The sequence below is a fragment of the Mesoplodon mirus genome (genome assembly GCF_964341445.2).
Source record: "Mesoplodon mirus genome assembly, chromosome: 6".
NCBI lineage: Eukaryota > Metazoa > Chordata > Mammalia > Artiodactyla > Ziphiidae > Mesoplodon > Mesoplodon mirus.
In genome coordinates, this window is record NC_138982.1 from 15,373,529 (window position 1) to 15,400,134 (window position 26,606).

At 37.4% G+C, this 26,606-nt stretch overlaps 1 protein-coding gene across 3 annotated transcripts in view; it reads left to right on the forward strand.

Annotated features, from left to right (window-relative positions):
* RNF13 (ring finger protein 13) overlaps window positions 1-26,606 on the forward strand; it is a 230,767-nt gene that overhangs the window by 73,218 nt on the left and 130,943 nt on the right. The window lies entirely within an intron of this gene.

Sequence of the window (26,606 nt, forward strand, 5' to 3'; positions counted from 1 at the left end):
GGTAAAATAAAAAGCCCTGCTCTCGGAGGGCTGAGTTCCCCTCGCATTCCCACCCCATGAGTTTGTGTGTATCTGAAGTTGTTGTGTTATTCGTTCTGCTTCTTACATTCCCCTCTTGAGGTGGCTGGAACCTGGGAAGATGTTCGGAGGGCTTCTCTTGGTCCAGTACTTGCCGCAGCGTCCCCGGGCGAAGTCGCTCGACTTTAGTTGGGGGAACTCTTTAGTTTTTGGAAAAAAGAGGGCAGGCGCCTCCTTTCTTTCTAACCTTCCCCCACCCCCACCCCGGAAGCTAGATAGAAGGTGGGACGTGACTCTCTTAGGGACAGATACCGCGTCCCTGCCCCCTTAAAGCTGGAAGCTCTCCCTTATTGAGTTGACCCGCACTGATAAAAGAACTCTGTCCCAGAGAGGGAGTGGGTCGACACCGAAGCCAAGCGATCCCAGAAGCACTCACGCGTATTTGGTGGCAGCCACTGAGTGTTCTCTGCCAGCGTTTTGGTAAATTCCTCCACTTTGTCCTAATCTGGCAATAGTATATCTCCAAAACTATCGTTTCATCTTCAGTTTCAGCACCGTGGGCAGCTGCTCAGGTCCAGTGTTGCTGCCCTACACTTGTCAACTCTTGTGAGTGATGCAGCAGGAACAGTGAAAACTAATGCATTCCTTTCAACAATGATCTGTTGTTCTCCAAGGAGAACATCTGCAGTTTTCGATACAATATAAATCGCTAAGATGGGTGTGCCGCCGAAGAGTTCTAGTTAGAGAAACATCAATTCAAGGTTTAAGGAAGGGCTTTCAAGGATTTAATCTATTTAAGGACAAATTTTAATGGGTCGAGGAGATCAGCTCCACTTCAGGGTAGCAAAACTGGACTGTGGTAGCAGTTTAAAAGAACTTTAAACAGGAGGTAGGAAGTGTCATGCAGGGCCCATGGGGATTTGGGAATCAATTTAGTGCATTGGCATTCACATTAGAAAGAAAGAAAGAAAAAAATATCAGAGAATATCCTGTGGAGTAAGAGTAAATATTATTTCATGAAGCTTTTGTTTCAGGTTTTTAAAAAGAATATATGAGTGTGAAGAGGAAGATGTACGTGTATATCATATTATTGTGGATTATGGCAAAACACTGGATCCTGAACCTGGGAGTCAGGCTGGGTTCACCCTTCAGCTCTGCCACTTACTAATTCTGTGATATTATCTGTAAATAAGGGAAGAAGTGTAAGAATTAATTGAAATAAAATATGTCTGTTTACATAGTTAAGCCTCAAAGTAGTTGTTGTTTTCGTTGCTGTTGATTTTTGGAAATGTTTGGCTAGGAGCCCAGTTATTTCTCTCTGTGTCAGGAATGACAACGGGTTTAATAATATATTTTTACCTCTCCCTTTATTTGAAGCCAGCAGCTTCACGTCTCCATGTGTAATAGTAAATCATGTGGCCCAAAATGTTAATTTGCAGGGTTTAATATTGAAGGATTTGGAGTAAGTTCTCATCCTTGTTTAAAGCTCATTTCTCTCACGCACTTTGCAGGGGCCTAAAGTGTTATTAGCATTCAGCACCCTTCCTTTGATATTTTTCTGCATCCCAGAATAACATAGATTTATCAGAAGTTGGTTTTTTTTTAATATTTGATTGCCATCTTGCCTGCTTTTTTTTTTTTTTTTTTGCGGTACGCGGGCCTCTCACTGTTATGGCCTTTCCCGTTGCGGAGCACAGGCTCCGGACGCGCAGGCTCAGCGGCCATGGCTCACGGGCCCAGCCGCTCCGCGGCATGTGGGATCTTCCCGGACCGGGGCACAAATCCGTGTCCCCTGCATCGGCAGGCGGACTCTCAACCACGCGCCACCAGGGAAGCCCTTGCCTGCTTTTTTAATCAAGAGTTTGCCAAGGGTGAACAAAGTATTAAATGATAGTTTTTTTTTGTTTATTTTATTTTATCTATTTATTTTTGGCTGCGTTGGGTCTTCGTTGCTGCACGCGGGCTTTCTCTAGTTGTAGCAAGCGGGGGCTATTCTTCGTTGTGGTACTTGGGCTTCTCATTGCGGTGGCTTCTCTTGTTGTGGAGCACGGGCTCTAGGCGTGTGGGCTCGGTAGTTGTGGCTCGTGGGCTCTAGAGCGCAGGCTCAGTAGTTGCGGTGTGTGGGCTTAGTTGCCCCACGGCATGTGGGATCTTTCCGGACCAGGGATGGAACCCGTGCCCCTGCATCGGCAGGTGGATTCTTAACCACTGTGCCACCAGGGAAGCCCTATCAGAAGTTTTTCAGACACTACTTTTAGCAAAGTAAGGGCAGGACTAAGAGTATGATAGGTTTATCTCTTCAAACTAAATTGGATAGGAAGGCATTTTATGTTTTATAGTTTTTGCCATAAAGATGTATGAAATGAAATGGCTTGGTCAAATATCGTGGTATGCTTACTTCATGTTGGTATGACCTGAAAACGGTTGGTGTTTAAGTAAAAAGTATGATTTTGGACATTTTAAAATCTGGGAATGTTTAGCAGAAGTCAAAATGAGTTCAGATCAAAATAGTATTTTGTACTGTTTGACATATTACTGCCATATGGCATTGCACATAGTAGTTTCACATGACATAAAAAAAGGAAGAAAGTCAGCATTGTTAGTTTTCTCAAAAGAAGAAACAGAATTAATAGACATTTCTTTTAATTAGAGCATGGTGGATAATCATTGTTTAAAAATTCATGTATTCTGCAAATATTTACTAAGCATATATAAAAAATGCGAAGCTTTTATAATGCTTTTACAGAAAAGTTAATTTAGGAACAATGAGAACATAATCGGTATTGTCAGTTTACGTATCATAGTACATAGATAACAATAACAGACATAATAACTAACATTGATTGTTTATTACAGGCCAAACAATTCTAAGCACTTAATATTGTCTTGTAATCCTCTTTTTATAGATGGGGAAATGAAGGCATCCAAAATACATAACTTTTGAGTTCACACAGGTGGTTAGTGGAGCAACTGGAATTTGAACCTAGGCATCTTGACTATAAAGCCTGTCTTGTATCATGTTTTATTTAAAAATACAGAATACTGTGGGGTTCTTTTGGATTCTTGCTGATGTGGATGACCTTGGGTAAGCTCCTTTGGCCCTTGGATTCCTCAACTCCTTCCTCAAAAATATAGTATTAAGCCATTATATTTTTGTGGGGATAAGGATACTTTGTAAAGCCCTAGACAGAATATGTGTTCAAGAAATCATATGCCTCAGCCTTTTTCCTTTCATACTGAGGATGTGGCCATTTGGAAAATTTGTTAGCAACTAGAGGAGGATGGGAGAAGATTTTAACCTCAGGACACTGCTGAAGCAAAGGTCTAGAAATAGGAAAGCAGAGGACATTTGCCAAGATAGTATGTTTAAGGAACAGTCTGGTAAAGGTAGATGGATACAGATTATGGGAATACTTAAAGGAACCAGGTTAAGAATTGTGTACATGATTCTAACTTGAGAAGAACCCCTCCTTATAGATATTAATCTGGAACTAAGTCCAGTGAAGGAGCGGAAGCCTGGAGGTAGGAATGTCGTGGAGTTTAATTACAGTTGAGGTGGGTTGAGGCAGGAAGTAACGATGGGGGGATTGTTGTAAAGGGTATAGAATTGAGAAATGTTAACATTGACATTGTGAAACGACCTAAGTGTGGGCCTTATTTTGGGGAGGACATTATGATGAAGAACAGATGTTGGTGGAAGGGGATTTAGGAGAAGGATTTATGATACAGTCTTTGGTTTTGGAGCAGAGGGTTTGTTCAGATGTTTGGAAATTTAACATGGAAGCTGGGAGCTCTGTGTATTCCATAAAAAGGCAAGAGACCAGTTGCTCACATGGTGAGGAAATGATCTAAAGCAATCATCCCCCTGTGGGTCAAAGTTTCACAGGAAGGTTGTGACTCCAGAAGGTCCTCAGAAATGCAGATTTCTTACTTGATAGGGTTATATCCACTATTTTTCCCTGTAACATATTCCTGGGAGGACAGGAATAAGGTAGTGGGTAGGGAAATTTTTGGAAACCTAGCAAACTTCCCATTTATTATTTCAAAAGAGAGCCAGTAAATTGTAGCCTGGGGATTCTCATGTTAAGAACTTGGAAAGACGCTGTGATTTTTATACAGTGCCAGACGTTTAAACACACATGTTGAATGTTGAATTGTTGGAACGTCTCCAGATTTTTTATTTGTGTCATCCCCTTTGTTACCCTGAATTGAGTAATAGGATAACCTTTAAAATCAGAGAGTCTGTGTGCTTGTTATGGGGCAGCACTGAAGAGGCGACCTAGATAGATTGTATTTTACTTATAGCTGAGACTGTGGGAGAAGAACCTCAAAGGATGAGAGGAGAAGGCTGCATAGTGTGGTAGGAAGAATAGAGATTCTATGACTGAATCCTTGTGCCCCCCATTCTCTGGCTTGTTTCCTCATTCTGTAAAATGATGATGATGCTAATACCAGTTCTGGTGTGTTGTAAGCAAGAGAAACATCTAGAGGCCCTTTATACTTGAGAAAGGGCTCAGGTCTAAGTAGGAGAAGGGCCTGTGGTTTCCTTTCTTGGCAGATTTTCTAGAGTTTGGTGCAGTTGGGTAGGGCATGATGTTAAATTAGCAGTATAGTAATTTATCCATCTCCAAACTCTTTTTAGTTTCCTGTAATGCAAGGTCCGAGTAACTGACCAATCAAATAAAAAATTGAACATTAGGCACAAGCATTAGGACAAGGAAGGTTTACATATTCTGTCATCTGTCACACCATTGTTGGAAATGTTCCTTAGATTCTACTACTTACACATTTTTCTGTAGCATTCTTCACCCAACAAATATTAAGTATTTTCTATGTCAGGCACTGTTCTAGGCATGCAGACTACATTAGTGAACAACAACAAAAAACAAAATCCTTGCCCTCATGGAGCTTATTTTCTAGTGAGAGAAATAAGGTTTATTTTATTTTATTTTATTTTAAATTTATTTATTTATTTATTTATGGCTGCGTTGGGTCTTCGTTGCTGGGTGTGGTCTTTCTCTAGTTGCAGTGAGTGGGGGCTACTCTTCGTTGTGGTGTGTGAGCTTCTCATTGCGGTGGCTTCTCTTGTTGTAGAGCACGGACTCTAGGCGCGTGGGCTTCAGTAGTTGTGGCATGTGGGCTCAGTGGTTGTGGCTCATGGGTTCTAGAGCATAGGCTCAGTCGTTGTAGCACATGGGCTTAGTTGCTCCACGGCATAAGGGATCTTCCCAGACCAGGGCTCGAACCTGTGTCCCCTGCATTGGCAGGTGGATTCTTAACCACTGCACCACCAGGGAAGCCCAAGGTTTATTTTAATAGTGGAAAGTAATTAGATTTTTCTTATACTATGTATTTATAAAATCACAATTCTAAACAGATAACAGTAAGAGTACTATACCAGATTGTAACTAATTTTGTAGAGCATTGTAAAGGAAGGGACTGTATCATTCTGACTCATGTATGTCTCCCCATTTCCCCTTTTCCCAATGAAATGACTTAGATGTATTTAATATTCAGCAAATGTAGGTACTCATTACATATTTATAATGGAGAGAAAAAAGTTGTGTTAAGGCAAGGGCTAGATCTTAAAGACAAAGAAATCAGTTAAATGTAACAAGTCTTAAGGGCTCATGTCCTCACTAGATTGAGGGTAGGAAGAAAGAGAAGTGTGCTATGAATTGCAGTGCGTGGCTTGCCTATGAGGTTGAAGTGGAAATAAGGTTATATTGTAGCTGAAAGCATCACCGTTAAGAGAATCTGGGTATCTCGGTGTTCCCCAACTTGCCCAATAATTAGCTGTGTGACTTTGCATGAATAACTCGACCTCTCAGTTCATTTCCTCATTTGTAAAATGAGGAATTTTCCTGTTAAAAAAGTCTTTTAAGACTTACAAAATGTCTATTGCAGTTTCACTTTACTAATGTAGACAAAACAGAACTGATCATGAGCTTCCATTGAATAATAATCAGACTAAATTTATGCTTTTAGTTAACAAACTAGATGTTTAAAAAATGTCTACAAAATTAATGTTATCTATTTGATGTTATTTACTAATAAGACTACATTGTAATTTCAAAAAATAAAGCAAAATATAACCTAATATGTAGTTTCCCCTTTTGCCATTATGAAGGAAAAATAAGCCACAGTATTTTAGACCCCAGTAATGGATCTTACCAGTTGTCCATACTTTCATACTTTAATTTTACAACAGCCTTTGATTATTGTGCTAGGTGCTAAGTATACCAAATCTGAAACTGTATGGTCCCTAACTTCAAGGAGTGATGAACAAGTTAAACGTTTTGTTACACCGTGGTGGCACAGAGAAGGCACATAATGAGAGGCTGACAGAAAAGAAAGTTCAAATGGTTAGAGAAGAAAGACTAAGGAGGAATGGCAAGGGACAAAGCTGGAGACATAGGCAGAGACAGTTTATGAACTTTCTATGCTAAGTCACAATTTAGTTTTGAACTTTATTCTGAAAGTTGTTTAATCTGTTAAGGAATTTTATGCAGGGAGTAACATGATCAGGCTTTTAAAAATTAATTAATTAATTAATTAATTTTTGTCTGCGTTGGGTCTTCGTTGCTGCGCGCAGGCTTTCTCTAGTTGTGGCGAGCGGGGACTGTTCTTCATTGTGGTGCACGGGCTTCTCATTGCAGTGGCTTCTTTTGTTGCGGACCTCAGGCTCTAGGCGCGCAGGCTCAGTAGTTGGTGGCGCACGGACTTAGTTGCTCTGCAGCATGTGGGATCTTCCCAGACCAGGGATCAAACCCGTGTCCTCGCCATTGGCAGGTGGACTCTTAACCACTGCACCGCCAGGGAAGTCCTGATCAGGCATTTTTATATCTACCTTTACATTCCTTTTAAGAGAACGATCCATGAGGAAGATACTTATGTTATTTCCAGCTATTTCAACTGTGTAGTCCTGCTTGAGGAAATCTATCTTTTAACTCTGAAATACAAAGTCTGAGGAACAGTGTTAATTTTGTGGTTTTAGGGTATCAGTAACCATGAAATATTTGAACATTAAAACATTTGTATGTTCACAGCCACATTAATGTAAATTGAGAAGACAACTGAAAATTTAGGGTATTCTGCTTATTGAAATGAGAGAGCTTCCAGTCAGATACAAGAATTATGATTTAGAATCATTTCTGAGGGGCTAGAAATTTGTCAAAGTTTAATTGATTGAATATGACTCTAGTTCAGGCTCATTTTCTAATGCTCAAGATATCCAGTTAAACTTTTAGAGGCAATGAGGGGAAATAATCCCACCTGATATAGGTGAATATTTCTAAATCAAGTCATAAGAGAGTAGGAGTTGAATTTCTACTTTGCTTAGATGTAAAACAACTCATTAAATATGAAGAGTAGTTTATTTGCCTAATTAATGTGCTTGTAATTTACATGTTTGACCTTCAAAAAGGAAGAACTGTGCTTGTAATTTATACATTTACATAACATGTATTATAAATGTTAATTGCTTAAAATTTTTTTGAGGTGAAATTCATACAACATAAAATTAACAATTTTAAAGTGAATAATTGGGTGGCATTTAGTAAATCACAGTGCTGTGCAACCACCACTTCTGTCTAGTTCCAAAACATTTTTATCACTCAAAACTAAAACCCCATACCTATTCACCATTCTCTGCTGCCACCAGCCCCTGGCAGCACTAATTTGCTTTCTGTTTCTATGGATTTACTGGATATCTCACTTATTCTGGAAATCTCATATAAATGGAATCATACAATATGTGACCTTTAGCATCTGGCTTCTTTCACTTAGCATGTTTTCAAGGTTCTGCAATGTTGTTGTAAGCTGCATTATTATATGTATGAATACTTCTTCCTTTTTACAGCTAAATAATTTTATTGTATGTATACACCAGACTTTATCCATTCATCTGTTGAAGGACATTTGGGTTCATTCCATTCTTTGGCTATTGTGAATATTGTTGCCCTGAACATTCATTTACAAGGGTTTTTCTGAGTCCCAGTTTTCATTTCTTTTGGGTATATATAAGGAGTGGAATTGCTGGATCATATGGTAATCCTATGTTTAGCTTTTTGAGGACTTACCAAACTGTTTTCCACAGTGGCTGAACCATTTTACATTCCTACCGGCAATGTACTAGGGTTCCAGTTTCTTTTCATTGTCACCAACACTTGTTCTTTTCCAGTAAAAAAAAAAAAAAAAAAAAATTAATGCTGTTGCTATCCTTGTGAAGATGAGGTGATATCTCACTGTGGTTTTGATGTGCATTTCCCTAATAACTGATGATGTTGAACATCTTTTTATGTGGTGGTTTGGCCATTTGTATATCTTCTTTCTAGAAATGTCTATTCAGATTTTTTGCCCATGTTTAAGTTGGGTTGTTTGTCTTTTTATTACTATTGAGTTGTAAGTGTTTTTATGTATTCTGGATACTAGACCCTTATCAGACATATGATTTGCAGATATTTTCTTCCACTTTGTGGGTTGTTTTTTCACTTTCTTAATAATATCCATTGATGCATAAAAGTTTTAAATTGTGAAGAAGCTCAATTTATTTATTTATTTTCATTGCTCATGCTTTTGGTATCATATCTAAGAATCCATTGTGGAATCCAAGGTCATGGGGATTTATTCCTATGTTTTCTTCTAAGAGTTTTATCATTTTAGCTCTTATATTTAGGTCATTGAACTACTTTGAGTTAACTTTTGCATATAGTGTGAGTTTAGTTTTGTTCTGCATGTGGTATACAGTTGTTCCATTACCACTTGTTGAAGAAAGTATAATATTATTTCCTCATTGAATGATTTTGGTACCTTTATTGAAAATCAGTTGGCCATAGAAGTATAGGTTTATTTTTGGACTCTCAATTCTATTCCTTTGGCTTATATGTCTATCCTTATGCCCACACCACATTGTTTTGATTACTGTAGCTTTATAGTAAGATTTTGAAATTGGGAAGTGTGAGTCCTCCAGCTTTGTTCTTCTTTTTTAAAATTGTGTTGACTATTCAGGGCCACTTGCAATTCCATATGAATTTGAGGATTGACTTCACCATTTCTGCATAAAAGGCTATTGGAATTTTGATGTGGAATGTATTGAATCTGTAGATTACTTTGGGTAGTCTTACCATCTTAACAATATTTAGTTTTCTTTTTTTCTTTTTCTTTTTGGCTGCGCTGTGTGGCTTATGGGATCTCAGTTCCTTGACCAGGGATTGAACCCAGGCCACAGCAGTGAGAGCACGGAATCCTAACCACTAGGCCACCAGGGAACTCCCCAAAAATATTTAGTCTTAAAATGCATGGGATATCTTTCCATTTATTTAGGTCTTTGATTTCATTCAGCAATGTTTTGTAGTTTTCTTTGTATAAGTCTTTCACTTATTAAATTTGTTCCTGGGTATTTTATTCTTTCAGATACCTGTATAAATGGAATTTTCTTAATTTCATTTTTGGATTGTTCATTGCTGGTATGTAGAAGCACAACTGATTTTTGTGTGTAACATTAATTGCTTTTAATGGTCATTTACTTTCTTTTTTACCTTTATGAGCTGGATTATATAGGTAAATAAGAAAGTGGGAAGAGGAACACTAAAGAATTTTGATCTCTATGATGTATGATTATTCTGAATATTAATAGTATGGTATGTCCTTTTAGTATAGTGTTGAATGATTATCTACTTATACTATTACATTCCTGGTATCATATTACATATACTTGGCCATTATAAAATAGATAGAATATTTCATTTTCTTTAAGCTTGAAGAAAGGTGAGAATATATAATTTACTTTAAAAGTTAATTTATTTTTGCAACTTAATTCTGATGTTATGGAGAAATCTTAGGGCTAAACCATATTTATCACTCAATCTGGTTCAGAGATCCATGAATAATAAAAATAAGATTGGAATGAAAGCTGATTTGAATATATAAACTATCATTTATATACATTTGTTTACCTTTCTTAGTTTTCCTTGAAAGAAGTTTTCAAATATTTAGCCTTAAAATTTCATTATGAATAGACATACTAAAAATTTGAATCTAACATGTAGTTAAATAGGTACAAATTTATACAGTAATCAGATGGTCTGAAAGGGCTGGGATTTCATGACATACACCTGTATTTGAATCCTAGCTCCATTATTTAAGAGGTAAGTGTCATTGAGCAAGTTACTTGAAGGGGTGAATACTTTTAAAGGGCTTGCTATATCCTAGGCACTGTTATAAGCACTTTATGCTATTGATCTAAGCCTCAGTTTTCTATATTTATGGAAAGATAGTGGATACTGTTGTGAGGATTGAAAGAAATAATGCATATTAAGTAGTTAGCTAGAAATGTAGTAAGTACTCAATAAACATTAGCTATTTTTATCATTTATAGCATATGTAACTTCTAACCTCACGCCAACAAAGATGAGAAAAGGATAATCAGTGCTTGAAACGCACATTTATTTGGAAGTATAAATAGGAATATTCTCTCTGGAAAGCAATTTGGCAATATGTATAAAGTCTTAAATTGTTTCTTTTGCGTAGAGTTTTCACATGTAGGAATCTATACTAAGGAAATAATCAGAAATGTGGAAAGAGATTTATATTTATCATACATTTATTGGAATTGCAATAGTTGGATTCAACTTAGTATTAAACAGTAGGGGAATAGTTAGACAAAGTCATGATTTAGCCATAAAATGTGACATTAAGCAGCTATTAACAGAATGTTTATGAAGAGTTTTAATAACAAGGGTAAATGGTACATCTTTAAGTAAAACAGCATACAAATCATAATACAGTAAATATACAAATGATGTAAAATATGGTTGGAAAAAAGACTGCTACTAGTGGTTGGATTGGAGAAGCAGAATCAGTATGAATGATATGGGTGATATGGAATAAGGGATTAGACCTTAAGAAGTTCTGGCAGCTGGTTAAGAAGTATATTACAGTGCTGTTTCGTTGTGTCTTGTATGTCGGGTGGGCTGGGCCATTATGGGTCAGCTATGTGGCAGTGAGGAAGGAGAGCTGAAAGTGAGGTTGGGAGAGCTAGGATATGTTAGAACCTGTGAGAACGAACTACAACACATGAGGACAAACACTCATGTTATCTATGAATGTTAACATTATGGGTAATCAGTGTTTTTTTTATACCTTCTAATGAGCATTAATTTTAGTATTAGAAAAAAATCAGACATTTTATTAGATAACAGTATAGTGAATAATGTATAAGGGATAGAGGCTGATTACAATGGCATTAACTTAAATCAGTAAATGATGGATTTACCAGGCTTAGAACTTTGATCCGTGTATTACAGCTCTCCTTATAGTCTTTGCAATTACACTTTAAAAAGCTGAGTTCAGTTTGTCAGGTTCTGAGAGAAACCACGGTGATTTTTATAGCTGGTAAATTGTCAGTTACATGCACTACTAATATTTAGACAAGCCTCACATAATTTATTTTGAGCTTTGGAAGATGTATTGATTAATGTAAAATAATTTTTAAAATTTTGAAATGATCACAAGGTTCCAGAACAGTACACGGACCTTTTTTTCCCCCCTTAATTATTTCAGAGTAAGTTGTTGACCTGATGTTCTGTACTCACCAAATACTTTAGGGTAAGATTCCTACAAACAAGGATATTCTCCTTGGAGAAATGGCTGATTTGGGGGCTACAGCAAAAAAAGTACAGCATGGGACTAGAAAATCTTGTGCCAGGAAACAAAGAAGTGCTCAAGAATATGGGGCCATGTCAAAAAGACACAGAAACCCATTTGAGTGAGCCTCTACCAGCTATATTAGAGACAATTGGACATAAAAGTAATAATTACTGTAATATATATAACCCATTGATTAAAACAGTAATCTATGATTCCATATGAATATAAATGAATAAATTGAAAATTTGATGGGAAATGGGATAATTCCTGTGGTAGATGGAATAATGACCCCCGAAGATGTCCACATCCTAATGCCTGGAACCTGTGAATATATTACCTTATATTCAAAAGTAACTTTGCAGATGTAGTTAAGGTCTTTGGGGTGGGAAGATTATCCTAGGTTATTCAGATAGGCCCAATGTAATCACAAGATTTCCTAAAAGTGGAAGAAGAGGAGTTGGGAATGATGTGATGTGAGAAGGAATCAATGTACCATTGCTGGCTTTGAAGAGGGAGCAAAGGGCCTGTGAGCCAGTGAATGTGGGCAGCCCCTAGAAGCTGATAAGCATAACGATCAATTATTGTCTGATTTAAAACATTTTATTTTAAATGTTTACATTACATGGATAATGACTTAGACTAGAATAAGAAATGTGTGTGACTATTAAAAAGAAATGACACTTTAAAGAGACGGTGGGTGCTCTTTCAGATTTCTGCACTAATGGCTGTGATGAACACTAATGGCCATGTATTCACTTTCCTTTTTCCCCTGTTGTTAAGTGAGAGAAACACTGTCTTATTTAAACACTGTTGAGAACAGAAAGATGACTGTGTAAATTATCAATTTATTTTCTTTCTGCTCCAAACTCACCCTTCAATACCTGCTCTGCAGTAATGGACTGGACTCGACTGCATTTCTCCTTTATAAAGAGCATGATGTTAAGCTTTACTAAGTGCTGAAGGGGTCAGGGTGCTGGAGGAGAAGGGGTTTTTTCCTTTCTAGTTCCCTTGAGCTGTGTCTGTCCTGTCCCCCCCTTCTCCACGCACTCCCCCCCCTTCTAGGGACATTGGGGACATCGGGTGGTACTCTGCCTCAGCCATGTGCCCAGAGTAAACAGGCCCTCACTGATCCTGCAGTCCCAGCCTAAACCTGGTGACCACCTTGCCACGGCCCTTCTGAAGTGGACACCATGTACCTCAGGCCTCATGCCTCCAGTGCCTGACTGGACCTCTACGTGCCTCCCCACCAACCTTGGCTTGCCCATACCCCAGGGAGTTGTTTCCTGCAGTTCTCTTGACATGGATACTGTGCATTCTAGGCCTTGTGCCTGCAGCAGTGTCCTGACTACCTCTGCACACCTGCTCACCAGCCTCGACAGCTGCACTCCAGAGAATTGTTTCCTGCTAGTCTGGCAACGTTGGACCTGCTCTGGTTTGGACAATCCCGTGAAATTCTCTGTTATCTAGCGTGCTGCAACCGTAGCTTCTCCAATGAGAAACTCCAGCCTTGAGGAGAGGGGACCCTTCTTCCAAGTTTATCCTTTTTGGGTACTCTCCCTCAGCCTTATTTTTCCCATCAGAGTTTAATAATTATCTTAAAAAAATTAAAAACAGCTTTACTGACTTATAATTGGCATATAATAAACTGTACATATTTATTTATTTATTTATTTTTGGCTGCATCGGGTCTTAGTTACAGTGCGTGGGCTCTTCGTTTAGGCACGCGGGCTTCTCTCTAGTTGTGGCATACGGGTTTTCTCTCTCTAGTTGTGGCGCGCGGGCTCCAGTGCTTGTGGGCTCTGTAGTTGTGGTGTGCGGGCTTAGTTGCCCCGTGGCATGTGGGGTCTTAGTTCCCCGACCAAGGTTCGAACCCGTGTCCCCTGCATTGGAAGGCGGATTTTTTACCACTGGACCACCAGAGAAGTCCCAGACTGTACATATTTAAAGTTTATGCTTATTAGCTTTGACATACTTATATAACTCTGAAACCATCACCATAATGAAGTTAATGAACAAACCTATTGCTCCCAGAGGTTTCCTCATGCCCCTTTGGAATCCCTCTCTCTTGCCTCTTGCCACCCCTCATTATATCTTTATAGTTACTATCCTATCATAGTTTAATTATTATTTGTGTTAAACACTCTGTTTAATTTACTATAGTTTCTCTCTCCTGATTGAACTGTTGATATAGAGTTGGTGCCTGGAGTGGTTCCAGGAAATAGACCTAAAAATTTGAGGTTTTGGTATTGCTTTGGTCCTGCCTTTGGACCTGAGCACAGTGCTGAGTTCTTTACCAATGGAAAGGGGATGCTAGTAATCCATGGCATCATAATTAATAAAGGTATCATCTCTGACAGATTGTGATATATTGCCAATTGACCCAAATGCCTGGGAGCCCACATGGCTGCTACATTTGACCTTTACAGCAATAATGATAACTATAAGGACTGTAGTGCAGGATGGAATCTTTTGAGTGTAATTGAGTGCTTAAAGAGAGAGAATGATGGCTTGGATTTAACTCATAGCTGAAGATCTGCCCTTTTTTTCACTAGTTTTTTATTGCACACTTCATTTAAGAAGAAATAATTTCTTCTTCTCCAGATTGTGAATAGACTTTTGAATTATAAAACCTTGTGGCTTGCTTATTAAGAAAACATTGTTTTTTGTTTTTGTTTTTTTTTTTTGTATGAGAGTAATGCATGCTTAGCGAACTTGAATAGGTGGAACAGAGTTCTGTTATGATTTCTGTGTGTTTTCTTCTAGGTTTTTGTTTGGTATATGTTATATAAAATGAAATAGACTTTAGAAAGTTTTAATTATTTATTCTGAAATATGCAGAAAAATATTTTAAAAATAGCGAACTTGAATAGGTGGAACAGAGTTCTGTTATGATTTCTGTGTGTTTTCTTCTAGGTTTTTGTTTGGTATATGTTATATAAAATGAAATAGACTTTAGAAAGTTTTAATTATTTATTCTGAAATATGCAGAAAAATATTTAAAAAATCATATAGAGTCCCCCACCCAGAGTTTACATGTACATGTTAACAAATTGTCTTGTTTCACAGTATTTATGCATCTTTTTAATGTATACGTGAAATATTTTTAATGTTAATATACAGAAAAGAGGCCAGGAACAGAGTCTTGGGATGATACTTTAAAGAAACAGTTGTAATCATCAGTGGGAATGGCATAACTTGATCTAGCACCCCATACTGATCCACCATTAATATAGTAGGCTAAATGTCATGCTTAACACCCAAACTGTGTATGGGGCATTGGGCATGCTCGGCTTTTTGTTCACAAATTATGCATAAATGAAAAAGGGATGGGGGTGGGGATAATGGGTAAGGGAATTGGTTCATTTTTTCTGGTACTTACACATAGAAATTGAGTCCCCTAAAATAGGGAAACTGGAATGCTATGGGAAAAAGTTACTTTTTCCCTGCATTTTTTTTTTTTTTTTTTTTTTTTTTTTTGCGGTACGCAGGCCTCTCACTGTTGTGGCCTCTCCCGTTGCGGAGCACAGGTTCAGGATGCGCAGGCTCAGGGGCCATGGCTCACGGGCCTAGCCGCTCCTTGGCATGTGGGATCTTCCCTGACCGGGGCACAAACCCGTGTCCCCTGCACTGGCAGGCGGACTCTCAACCACTGCACCACAGGGAAGCCCTCCCTGCATTGTTTTTGTTTGTTTGTTTTTGTTTTACTTGACAAGGTTGTTCTGAGGATTAGACGGAGGAACATTCACATCAGATGCTTAACAGAGTGCCTGGCTCCAAACTGATAAGTTCTGTACCAATTTATTTATAGTGGTGGTACTGATTTTTGTGTGAAGCATCATAAAAAAAATTCTGGTTCGGGAGATTGATACTTTGAAGTACACTGGGCATGATATTTTTGATAACCTAGAAAACCAGAATTTTCTGGCATGTTTCCCTAAATGATGCTTAAGATTCTAATATTATGAAAGCAATTCATTGTCAATTGTCTTTTCCTTGTTTGCTGCATGGCTTCTTGCTGGGGTTGAAAATCTGTGGCACTGGTGACAGCATTGGTATTTGAGAGAATTATGATGTGTATTTTTGTTAACGTTCCTATTTCTCTATCTCTCTTTTTTTCCTTGCTCTAATTTGACCCTCTACCCTACCCCTCTTTGACTTATAAGAAGTTTATGAATAATGACTTGGTATACCATTTACCAATCTATGGTCGAGAGCAGTGTTTTCCAAATTTGGCTTGATCATAGTGACTAGGGGACATTTTAAAAAAGTAAAGTTATAGGCTTCCTATCTGAATCTCCAGGGGAGGGACCTGGGAACATTTATTTTTACCGCAAGCCCCTGGGTATGCGCTATATACTTGATACCTATTGCTAGATCCCATCTCATGTCCACTGAATGAGAAGATAGAACTCTGGCGTTGAACATGAGTCTGGTTTTTAATAGTTGCTTATTTGTTGACTCGCTTAGTGTGTTGTGTTTGATCTTGGCAGGCTCCTGCTTGCTACCTTTCATAATATCTCCATGTAGTCAGAAAAACAAAACAAAAAATCTTGTTTTGAGTGACAGCTTGCTTTATTCTTTTTTTTCTTTTGAAAATAGTTAGCTATCATAGATGCAGGAAAATGAATAAAACATTTGTGTATGGTTTAAGGAACAATTATAATGCAAACTCCCATCTCATCACAGCTCAGGTCAAGATGTGGAATATTGCTGGCATCCCAGAAGCACCTTTTCCCTGGTCACACTCCCTTTCCTTACCTTTCTTACCCTCAAGGTAATCACTATCTTGATTTTTATGATGATAACTTCCTCGTTTTTCTTTACATTTTTACCTCTTAATTGTGAATCTCTACATAATATCTGTTTTGCCTTTTAAAGAGCTTTATGTGTGTGGAATCGTAGTGTTTGCATTCTTTGTGACTTGCTTCTTTTGCTTAGGGTTATTCTTGGGTAATTCATCTATATTGGTCACATAGCTGTCATTTGTTTGTTGTAGAGACTTACATTATATGTACATGCAAAAATATATTAATTTTACTTTAATGCATAATGCTCAATAAAGTATAATACCAAAAAGGGTAACTCATTGCCTATGTCTGCATAAGGACAAGGGAGGCTATATTTTGGGGAAGAACAGGGCATGACCTTTGCCACTTAACGGTAGAAGTATCCTTGATTCAATTATGTTTGATATATGTATTTTTAAATTGAGGTAACATTGGTTTATAACGTTTAAGTTTCATGTATATATTATGTTTCAATCTCTGTATACAGCATGCTCACCACTGAAAGTCTGGTTTCCATCTGTCACTGTGTATTTGACCTCTTTACCCATTTTGCCCTCCCTCAACCCCCTTCCACTCTGGTAACCACTAATCTGTTCTCCATATCTATGTGTTTTTGTTTGGTTTGGTTTGTTCCTTTATTTATTTATTTAGTTTTTTTATAATCCACATATGAATGAAATCATATGGTATTTATCTTTCTCCGTCTGACTTATTTCACTTAGCATAATACCCTCAAAATCTAGGGGTGTCATGTCAATGGCAAGATTTCATCATTCTTTTATGGCCAAGCAATATTCTGTATGTTTACCGCATCTTTTTTATCCATCTGTTGATAGACATTTAGGTTGTTTCATAGCTTGGTTATTGTAAATAATGCTGCAGTGAACATAGAGGTGCATATATCTTTTTGAGTTAGTGTTTTCATATTCTTTGGATAAACATCCAGAAGTAGAGTAGCTGGATCATGTGGTAGTTCTCTTCTTAATTTTTTGAGGCCTCTCCGTACTGTTTTCCATAGTGGCTGCATCAATTTACATTCCCAGTAAGAGTGTTTGAGGGTTCACTTTTCTCCACATCCTCACCAACACTTAGTATTTCTTGCCTTTTTGATAATAGCCATTCTAATGGGTGTGAGTTGTTACCTCATTGTGTTTTTTTTTCTCCTGAATGAAATGCTTTATAATATTTTATTCAGTATTAAGATAAAGCAAAAATATTTATGCAGCACATTCTATTTTTATGGTTTCCAGCTACTGCATAGTCTTTTTTTTCTATTCAGTCACAAAAATTATAATCATCCTCATCAGTTCACTCAGTCCCATGTAATTAATTTTTTTTTCATCTTGATCTTTTGTTAGCTCTTTTATGAATTCATCAGTTTTCTATTAGAGTTCTGAAAATGCTTATTCATTCAGTTCAGCAGTATAGTCAGTTACCAGAAACCTGTGCGTGTCAGAGTCTTTTCCATGAATTCCTTGAAGATGAAACCCTTTTATAGGAGCATTTTTGCAAAAGCATCAGAGTACACCCAGAACTGTCTGTAAATGACAAAAGGCTTAAAAATGACCACGGTTAAAGATTTGATGAAAGTTCATAATAATACAATTGACAAGGAAATTTAGTTATTTCTGAGATATACATTTTAAAAAAATAACTAGAATTATGACTTATAAAATTATACCAGAACATATAAGATTTTTAGGAATTTCATGTAATGTCTGAAACATTTATATTAACATATTTCCATACAAATAACCCAAAGAAAGTTTAGTATTAGTTTTTTTTAATTTTAATTTTATTTATTTTTTTATACAGCAGGTTCTTATTAGTCATCAATTTTATACACATCAGTGTATACATGTCAATCCCAATCACCCAATTCATCAAACCACTATCCCCACCCCCCCAGGGCTTTCCTCCCTTTGGTGTCCATACGTTTGCTCTCTACATCTGTGTCTCAACTTCTGCCCTGCATACCGGTTCATCTGTACCATTTTTCTAGGTTCCACATACATGCGTAGACATATGATATTTGTTTTTCTCTTTCTGACTTACTTCACTCTATATGACAGTCTCTAGATCCATCCACGTCTCAACAAATGACCCAATTTTGTTCCTTTTTATGGTTGACTAATATTCCATTGTATATATGTACCTCATCTTCTTTATCCATTCGTCTGTCGATGGGCAATTAGGTTGCCTCCATGACCTGGCTATTGTAAACAGTGCTGCAATGAACATTGGGGTGCATGTGTCTCTTTGAATTATGGTTTTCTCTGGGTATATGCCCAGTAGTGGGATTGCTGGATCATATGGTAATTCTATTTTTAGTTTTTTAAGGAACCTCCGTACTGTTCTCCATAGTGCCTGTATCAATTTACATTCCCACCAACAGTGCAAGAGGGTTCCATTTTCTCCACACCCTCTCCAGCATTTGTTGTTTGTAGATTTTCTGATGATGCCCATTCTAACTGGTGTGAGGTGATACTTCACTGTAGTTTTGATTTGCATTTCTCTAATTACTAGTGATGTTGAGCACCTTTTCATGTGCTTCTTGGCCATCTGTATGTCTTCTTTGGAGAAATGTCTATTTAAGTCTTCTGCCCATTTTTGGATTGGGTTGTTTGTTTCTTTAATATTGAGCTGCATGAGCTGTTTATATATTTTGGAGATTAATCCTTTGTCTGTTGATTCATTTGCAAATATTTTCTCCCATTCTGAGGGTTGTCTTTTCGTCTTGTTTATGGTTTCCTTTGCTGTGCAAAAGCTTTCAAGTTTCATTAGATCCCATTTGTTTATTTTTGTTTTTATTTCCATTTTTCTAGGAGGTGGATCAAAAAAGGATCTTGCTGTGATTTACGTCAAAGAGTGTTCTTCCTATGTTTTCCTCTAAGAGTTTTATAGTGTCCGGTCTTACATTTAGGTCTCAAATCCATTTTGAGTTTATTTTTGTGTATGGTGTTAGAGAGTGTTCTAATTTCATTCTTTTACATGTAGCTGTCCAGTTTTACCAGCACCATTATTGAAGAGACTGTCTTTTCTCCATTGTATAGCCTTGCCTCCTTTGTCATAGATGAATTGACCGTAGGTGCGTGGGTTTATCTCTGGGCTTTCTATCCTGTTCTATTGATCTGTGTTTCTGTTTTTGTGCCAGTACCATGTTGTCTTGATTATTGTAGCTTTGTAGTACAGTCTGAAGTCAGGGAGTCTGATTCCCCCAGCTCCGTTTTTTTCCCTCAAGACTGCTTTGGCTATTCGGGGTCTTTTGTGTCTCCATACAAATTTTAAGATTGTTTGTTCCAGTTCCATAAAAAATGCCATTGGTAATTTTATAGGGATGGCATTGAATCTGTAGATTGCTTTGGCTAATATAGTTATTTTCACAGTATTGATTCTTCCAATCCAAGAACATGGTATATCTCTCCATCTGTTGGTATCATCTTTAATTTCTTTCATCAGTGTCTTATAGGTTTCTGCATATGTGTCTTTTGTCTCCCTAGGTAGGTTTATTCCTAGGTATTTTATTCTTTTTGTTGCAGTGGTAAATGGGAGTGTTTCCTTAATTTCTCGTTCAGATTCTTCATCATTGGTGTATAGGAATGCAAGGGTTTTCTGTGCATTAATTTTGTATCCTGCAAATTTACCAGATTCATTGATTAGCTCTAGTAGTTTTCTGGTAGCATCTTTAGGATTCTCTATGTATAGTATGATGTCATCTGCAAGCAGTGACAGCTTTACTTCTTCTTTTCCAATTTGTATTGCTTTTATTTCTTTTTCTTGCCATGGCTAGGACTTCCAAAACTATGTTGAATAATAGTGGTGAGAGTGGACATCCTTGTCTTGTTCCTGATCTTAGAGGAAATGCTTTCAGGTTTTCACCATTGAGGATGATGTTTGCTGTGGGTTTGTTGTATATGGCCTTTATTATGTTGAGGTAGGTTCCCTTTATGCCCACTTTCTGGAGAGTTTTTATCATAAATTGGTGTTGAATTGTGCCAGAAGCTTTTTCTGCATCTATTGAGATGATCATATGGTTTTTATTCTTCAATTTGTTAATATGGTTTTTCACATTGATTGATTTGCGTATATTGAAGAATCCTTGCATCCCTGGGATAAATCCCACTTGATCGTGGTGTATGATCCTTTTAATGTGTTGTTGGATTCTGTTTGCTAGTATTTTGTTGAGGATTTTTGCATCTCTATTCATCAATGATATTGGTCTGTAATTTTCTTTTTTTGTAATATCTTTGTCTGGTTTTAGTATCAGGGTGATGGTGGCCTCATAGAATGAGTTTGGGAGTGTTCCTTCCTCTGCAGTTTTTTGGAAGAGTTTGAAAAGGATGGGTGTTAGCTCTTCTGTAAATGTTTGATAGAATTCACCTGTGAAGCCATCTGGTCCTGGACTTTTGTTTGTTGGAAGATTTTCAGTCACAGTTTCAATTTCATTACTTGTGATTGGTCTGTTTGTATTTTCTATTTCTTCCTGGTTCAGTCTTGGAAGGTTATACCTTTCTAAGAATTTGTCCATTTCTTCCAGGTTGTCCATTTTATTGTCATAGAATTGCTTGTAGTAGTGTCTTAGGATGCTTTGTATTTCTGCGGTGTCTGTTGTAACTTCTCCTTTTTCATTTCTAATTTTATTGATTTGAGTCCTCTCCCTCTTTTTCTTGATGAGTCTGGCTAATGGTGTATCAATTTTATTTTTCTTCTCAAAAAACAAGCTTTTAGTTTTATTGATCTTTGCTATTGTTTTCTTTGTTTCTGTATCATTTATTTCTGCTCTGGTCTTTATGATTTCTTTCCTTCTGCTAACTTTGGGTTTTGTTTGTTCTTCTTTCTCTAATTCCTTTAGGTGTAAGGTTAGATTGTTTATTTGAGATTTTTCTTGTTTCTTGAGGTAGGATTATATAGCTATAAACTTCCCTCTTAGAACTGCTTTTGCTGCATCCCATAGGTTTTGGATCCTCATGTTTTCATTGTTATTTGTCTCTAGATATTTATTGATTTCCTCTTTGCCTTCTTCAGTGATCTCTTGGTTATTTAGTAATGTATTGTTTAGCCTCCATGTGTTTGTGTTTTTTACTTTTTTTTTTGCTGTATTTCATTTCTAATCTCATAGCGTTGTGGTCAGAAAAGATGCTTGATATGATTTCAGTTTTCTTAAATTTACTGAGGCTTGATTTGTGACCCAAGATGGGATCTATCCTGGAGAATGTTCCATGCATACTTGAGAAGAAAGTGTAATCTGCTGTTTTTGAATGGAATGTCCTGTAAATATCAATTAAATCTATTTGGTCTGTTGCGTCATTTAAAGCTTCTGTTTCCTTATTTATTTTCATTTTGGATTATCTGTCCATTGCTGTAAGGGAGGTGTTAAAGTCCCCCACTATTATTGTGTTACTGTCGATTTCCTCTTTTATAGCTGTTAGCAGTTGCCTTATGTATTGAGGTGCTCCTATGTTGGATGCATATATATTTATAATTGTTATATCTTCTACTTGGATTGATCCCTTGATCATTATGTAGTGTTCTTCCTTGTCTCTTGTAACATTCTTTATTTTCAAGTCTATTTTATCTGAGTATTGCTGCTCCAGTTTTTGATTTCTATTTGGTTGGAATATCTTTTTCCATCCCCTCACTTTAAGTCTGTATGTGTCCCTAGGTCTGAAGTGGGTCTCTTATAGGCAGCATATAGGTGGGTCTTGTTTTTGTTTTCATTCGGTGACCCTGTGTCTTTTGGTTGGAGCATTTAATCCATTCATGTTTAAGGTAATTATCGATATGTATGTTCCCATGACCATTTTCTTAATTGTTTTGGGTTTGTTTTTGTAGGTCCTTTTCTTCTCTTGTGTTTCCCACTTAGAGAAGTTCCTTTAGCATTCATTGTAAAGCTGGTTTGGTGGTGCTGAATTCTCTTAGCTTTTACCGGTCTGTAAAGCTTTTGATTTTTGCATCGAATCTGAATGAGATTCTTTCCGGGTAGAGTGATCTTGGTTGTAGGTTCTTCCCTTTCATCACTTTAAGTATATCATGCCACTGCCTTCTGGCTTGTAGTGTTTCTGCTGAGAAATCAGCTGTTAACCTTATGGGAGTTCCCTTGTATGTTATTTGTCATTTTTCCCTTGCTGCTTTCAATAATTTTTCTTTGTCTTTAATTTTTGCCAATTTGATTACGATGTGTCTCGGCATGTTTCTCCTTGAGTTTATCCTATATAGGACTCGCTGTGCTTGCCGGACTTGGGTGGCTATTTCCTATCCCATGTTAAGGAAGTTTTCGACTGTAATCTCTTCAAATATTTTCTCTGGTCCTTTCTCTCTCTCTTCTCCTCCTGGCACCCCTATAATGTGAATGTTGTTGTGTTTAATGTTGTCCCAGAGGTCTCTTAGGCTGTCTTCATTTCTTTTCATTCTTTTTTCTTTATTCTGTTCCTCAGCAGTGAATCCCACCATTTTGTCTTCCAGGTCACTTATCTGTTCTTCTGCCTCAGTTATTCTGCTATCGATTCCTTCCAGTGTAGTTTTCATTTCAGTTATTGTATTGTTCATCTCTTTTGGTTTGTTCTTTAATTCTTGTAGGTCTTTGTTCAACATTTCTTGCATCTTCTCCATCTTTGCCTCTGTTCTTTTTCTGAGGTCCTGGATTATCTTCACTATCATTTTTCTGAATTCTTTTTCTGGAAGGTTTCCTATCTCCACTTCATTTAGTTGTTTTTCTGGGGTTTTATCTTGTTCCTTCATCTGGTACATAGCCCTCTGCCTTTTCATCTTGTCTGTCTTTCTGTGAATGTGGTTTTTGTTCCGTAGGCTGCAAGATTGTAGTTCTTCTTGCTTCTGCTGTCTTCCCTCTGGTGGATGAGGCTATCTAAGAGGGTTATGCAAGTCTCCTGATGGGCCGGTCTGGTGGGTGGGTAGAGCTGATTGTTGCTCTGGTAGGCAGAGCTCAGTAAAACTTTAATCCACTTGACTGCTGATGGGTGAGGCTGGCTTCCCTCCCTGTTTGTTGTTTGGCCTGAGGCAACCCAACACTGGAGCCCACCTGGGCTCTTTGGTGGGGCTAATGACAGACTCTGGGAGGGCTCACGCCAAGGAGTACTTCCCAGAACTTCTGCTGCCAGTGTCCTTGTCCCCAAGGTGAGCCACAGCCACCGCCTGCCTCTTCAGGAGACCCTCCAACACTAGCAGGTAGGTCCGGTTCATTCTCCCCTGAGGTCACTGCTCCTTCTGCTGGGTCCCGATATGCACAGTGTGTGTGCCCTCCAAGAGTGGAGTCTCTGTTTCCTCCAGTCTTGTCAAAGTCCTGCAGTCAAATCCCACTAGGCTTCAAAGTCTGATTCTCTAGGAATTCCTCTTCCCATTGCTGAACCCCCAGGTTGGGAAGCTGGATATGGGGCTCAGAACCTTCACTCCAGTGCATGGACTTCTGTGGTATAAGTGTTCTGCAGTCTGTGAGTTACCCACCCAGCAGTTACGGGATTTGATTTTACTGTGATTGCGCCCCTCCTACCATCTCATTGTGGCTTCTCCTTTGTCTTTGGATGTGGGGTAACTTTTTTGGTGAGTTCCAGTGTCTTTCTGTCAGTGATTGTCCAGCAGCTAGTTGTGATTCTGGTGTTCTCCAAAGAGGGAGTGAGAGCACATCCTTTTACTCCGCCATCTTGGTTCCTAGTCTCCTCATTGTGGTTTTGATTTGCACTTCCGTAATAGTGATGTTGATTATCTTTTCAGTGCCTTTTGTCCATCTGTGTGTCCTCTTTGGAAAATTGACTTTTCAAGTCCTGTGCTCATTTTTACATTGGGTTGTTTGTTTTTTTGCTCTTGAGTTTTATGAGTTCTTTATATATTTTGTATAGTAACCCCTTATCAGACGTATGATTTGCAAATACCTTTTCCCATTCAGTAGGTTGTCTTTTCATTTTATAGGTGATTTCCTTTGCTGTGCAGAAGTTTTTTAGTTTGATGTAGCCCCATTTGTTTTTGTTTGTTTCCTTTGCCTGAGGAGACATACTCAGAAACATATTGCTAAGGGTGATATTAAAGAGTGCACTGCCTATGGTTTCTTCTGTTGAGTTTTATGGTTTTAAGTCTTACATGAAGTCTTTAATCTATTTTGAGTTGATTTTTGTGTATGGTATGGGATAGTGGTCTAGTTTCATTTTTTACCATATGACTGTCTGGTTTTCCCAACATTTATTGAAGAGACGATCCTTTCTCCATTGTGGTTCTCTGCTCCTTTGTCACAAATTAATTATCCATGTAGGTATGGATTTGTTCTTGGGCTCTCAGCTGTGTTCCATTAATCTCTGTCTGTTTTTCTGTCAGTACTATGCTGTTTGGTTACTATAGCTTTGAATTATAATGTGAAATTAGGGAGCGTGGTTTCTCCAGCTTTGTTCTTTTACTTAGGATTGCTTTGGCTATTTGTGGTCTTTTGTAGTTACATATAATTTTAGGATTTTTTGTTCTATTTCTGTGAAAAATGTCCTTGGGATTTTGATAGACATTGCATTGAATCTGTAGACTGCTTTAGATAATATGAACCTTTTAACAATGTTAATTCTTTCAGTCCATGAGCATGGAATATATTTTCATTTCTTTGTGTCTGCAGTTTCATTCAACAGTGTTTTTCAGTGTACAGGTCTTTCACTTTCTTGGTTAAATTTATTCCTAGGTATCTTATTCTTTTTGTTGTGATTGTAAATTGGATTGTTCTCTTAATTTCTCTCTGCTAATTTGTTTTTAGTGTATACAAATGCAGTAGATTTTTGCATATTAATTTTGTACTCTGCAACTTTACTGTATTTTTTCATTATTTCTAATAGTTTTCTGTTGCAGTCTTTAGGGTATTTTTTTTAAGATTCTTTTTTTTTTTATGTGGACCATTGTTTAAGTCTTTATTGAATTTGTTACAATATGGCTTCTGTTTTATGATTTGGTTTTTTGGCCGCGAGGCATGTGGGATCTTAGCTCCCCGACCAGGATTGAACCTGCACCCCCTGCATTGGAAGCTGAAGTCTTAACCACTGGACTGCCAGGGGAGTCCCCTAGGGTTTTTTATATATAAAAGCATGTCATCTGCAAATAGTGACAGTTTTACTTCTTCCAATTTGGATGCCTTTTATTTCTTCTTCTTGCCTAATTGCTCTGGCTAGGACTTCAATGAGATGTTGAATAAGAGTGGCAAGAGTGGGCATCCTTGTCTTATTCCTCAATTTAGAGGGATAGCTTTCAGTTTTTCACTGTTGAGTGCGATGTTAGTTGTGGGTTTGTTGTATATGACCTTTATTATGTTGAGGTACATTGCTTCTATACCCATTTTATTGAGAGTTTTTACATAAATGAGTGTTGAATCTTGTCAAATGCTTTTTCTGCATCTGTTGAAATGATCAAATGATTTTTATCTTTCATTTGTTAATGTCATGTATCACATTGATTTGTGAATGTTGAACTATCCTTGCATCCCTGAAATAAATTCTACTTGATTATGATTATCCTTTAAAGTGTTGTTGTATTCAGTTTGCTAGTATTTTGTTGAGGATTTTGCATCTATGTTCATCAGAGATACTGGCCTATAATTTTTTTTGCGTGTGTGTTGTCCTTGTCTGGTTTTGGGATCAGGGTACACACTAAACATTGGGAATAGTTTGTATGAGTCTCAGAGGTTGGAAAGAATTGATGTTTTGGAGAAACCTGTTTACTAACCTTTTAAAATTAAAATTTTGCTTATTTTGTTTCATTTGTTGGAAAGATCAAATTGTCGCAGAATCTGAAAAAAGTTGGTTGACAGTAAAAGTAAAACATCTTAGATGAGGCTTGCTTTTAGTTTAGATGGCTTCATGTTAGAGAAATTAGCTGGGCAACCTTCAGTTTCCTTGCAAAGAACTATTGGGTATCTTATTTTTGCTTAAAAAGTTAAGCCCTGTTTTCGTTTTTTTCACTTTTCCTCATGACAGTCTCTCAACCGTTTCATTAAAAGCATTAAAAACAATGCTTTATGGAAACTTAACTATAGTATATATTAGTAGTTCTCAGTTGAACTCTTGGAAGTCATGATGCTTTTTAAGGAATACTATGAAGTTATTGATATATTCACTTGTATGAATTGAGAACACTGTTTTGGAGGAAATTTTATAGTACCATATATATGTTATAAAC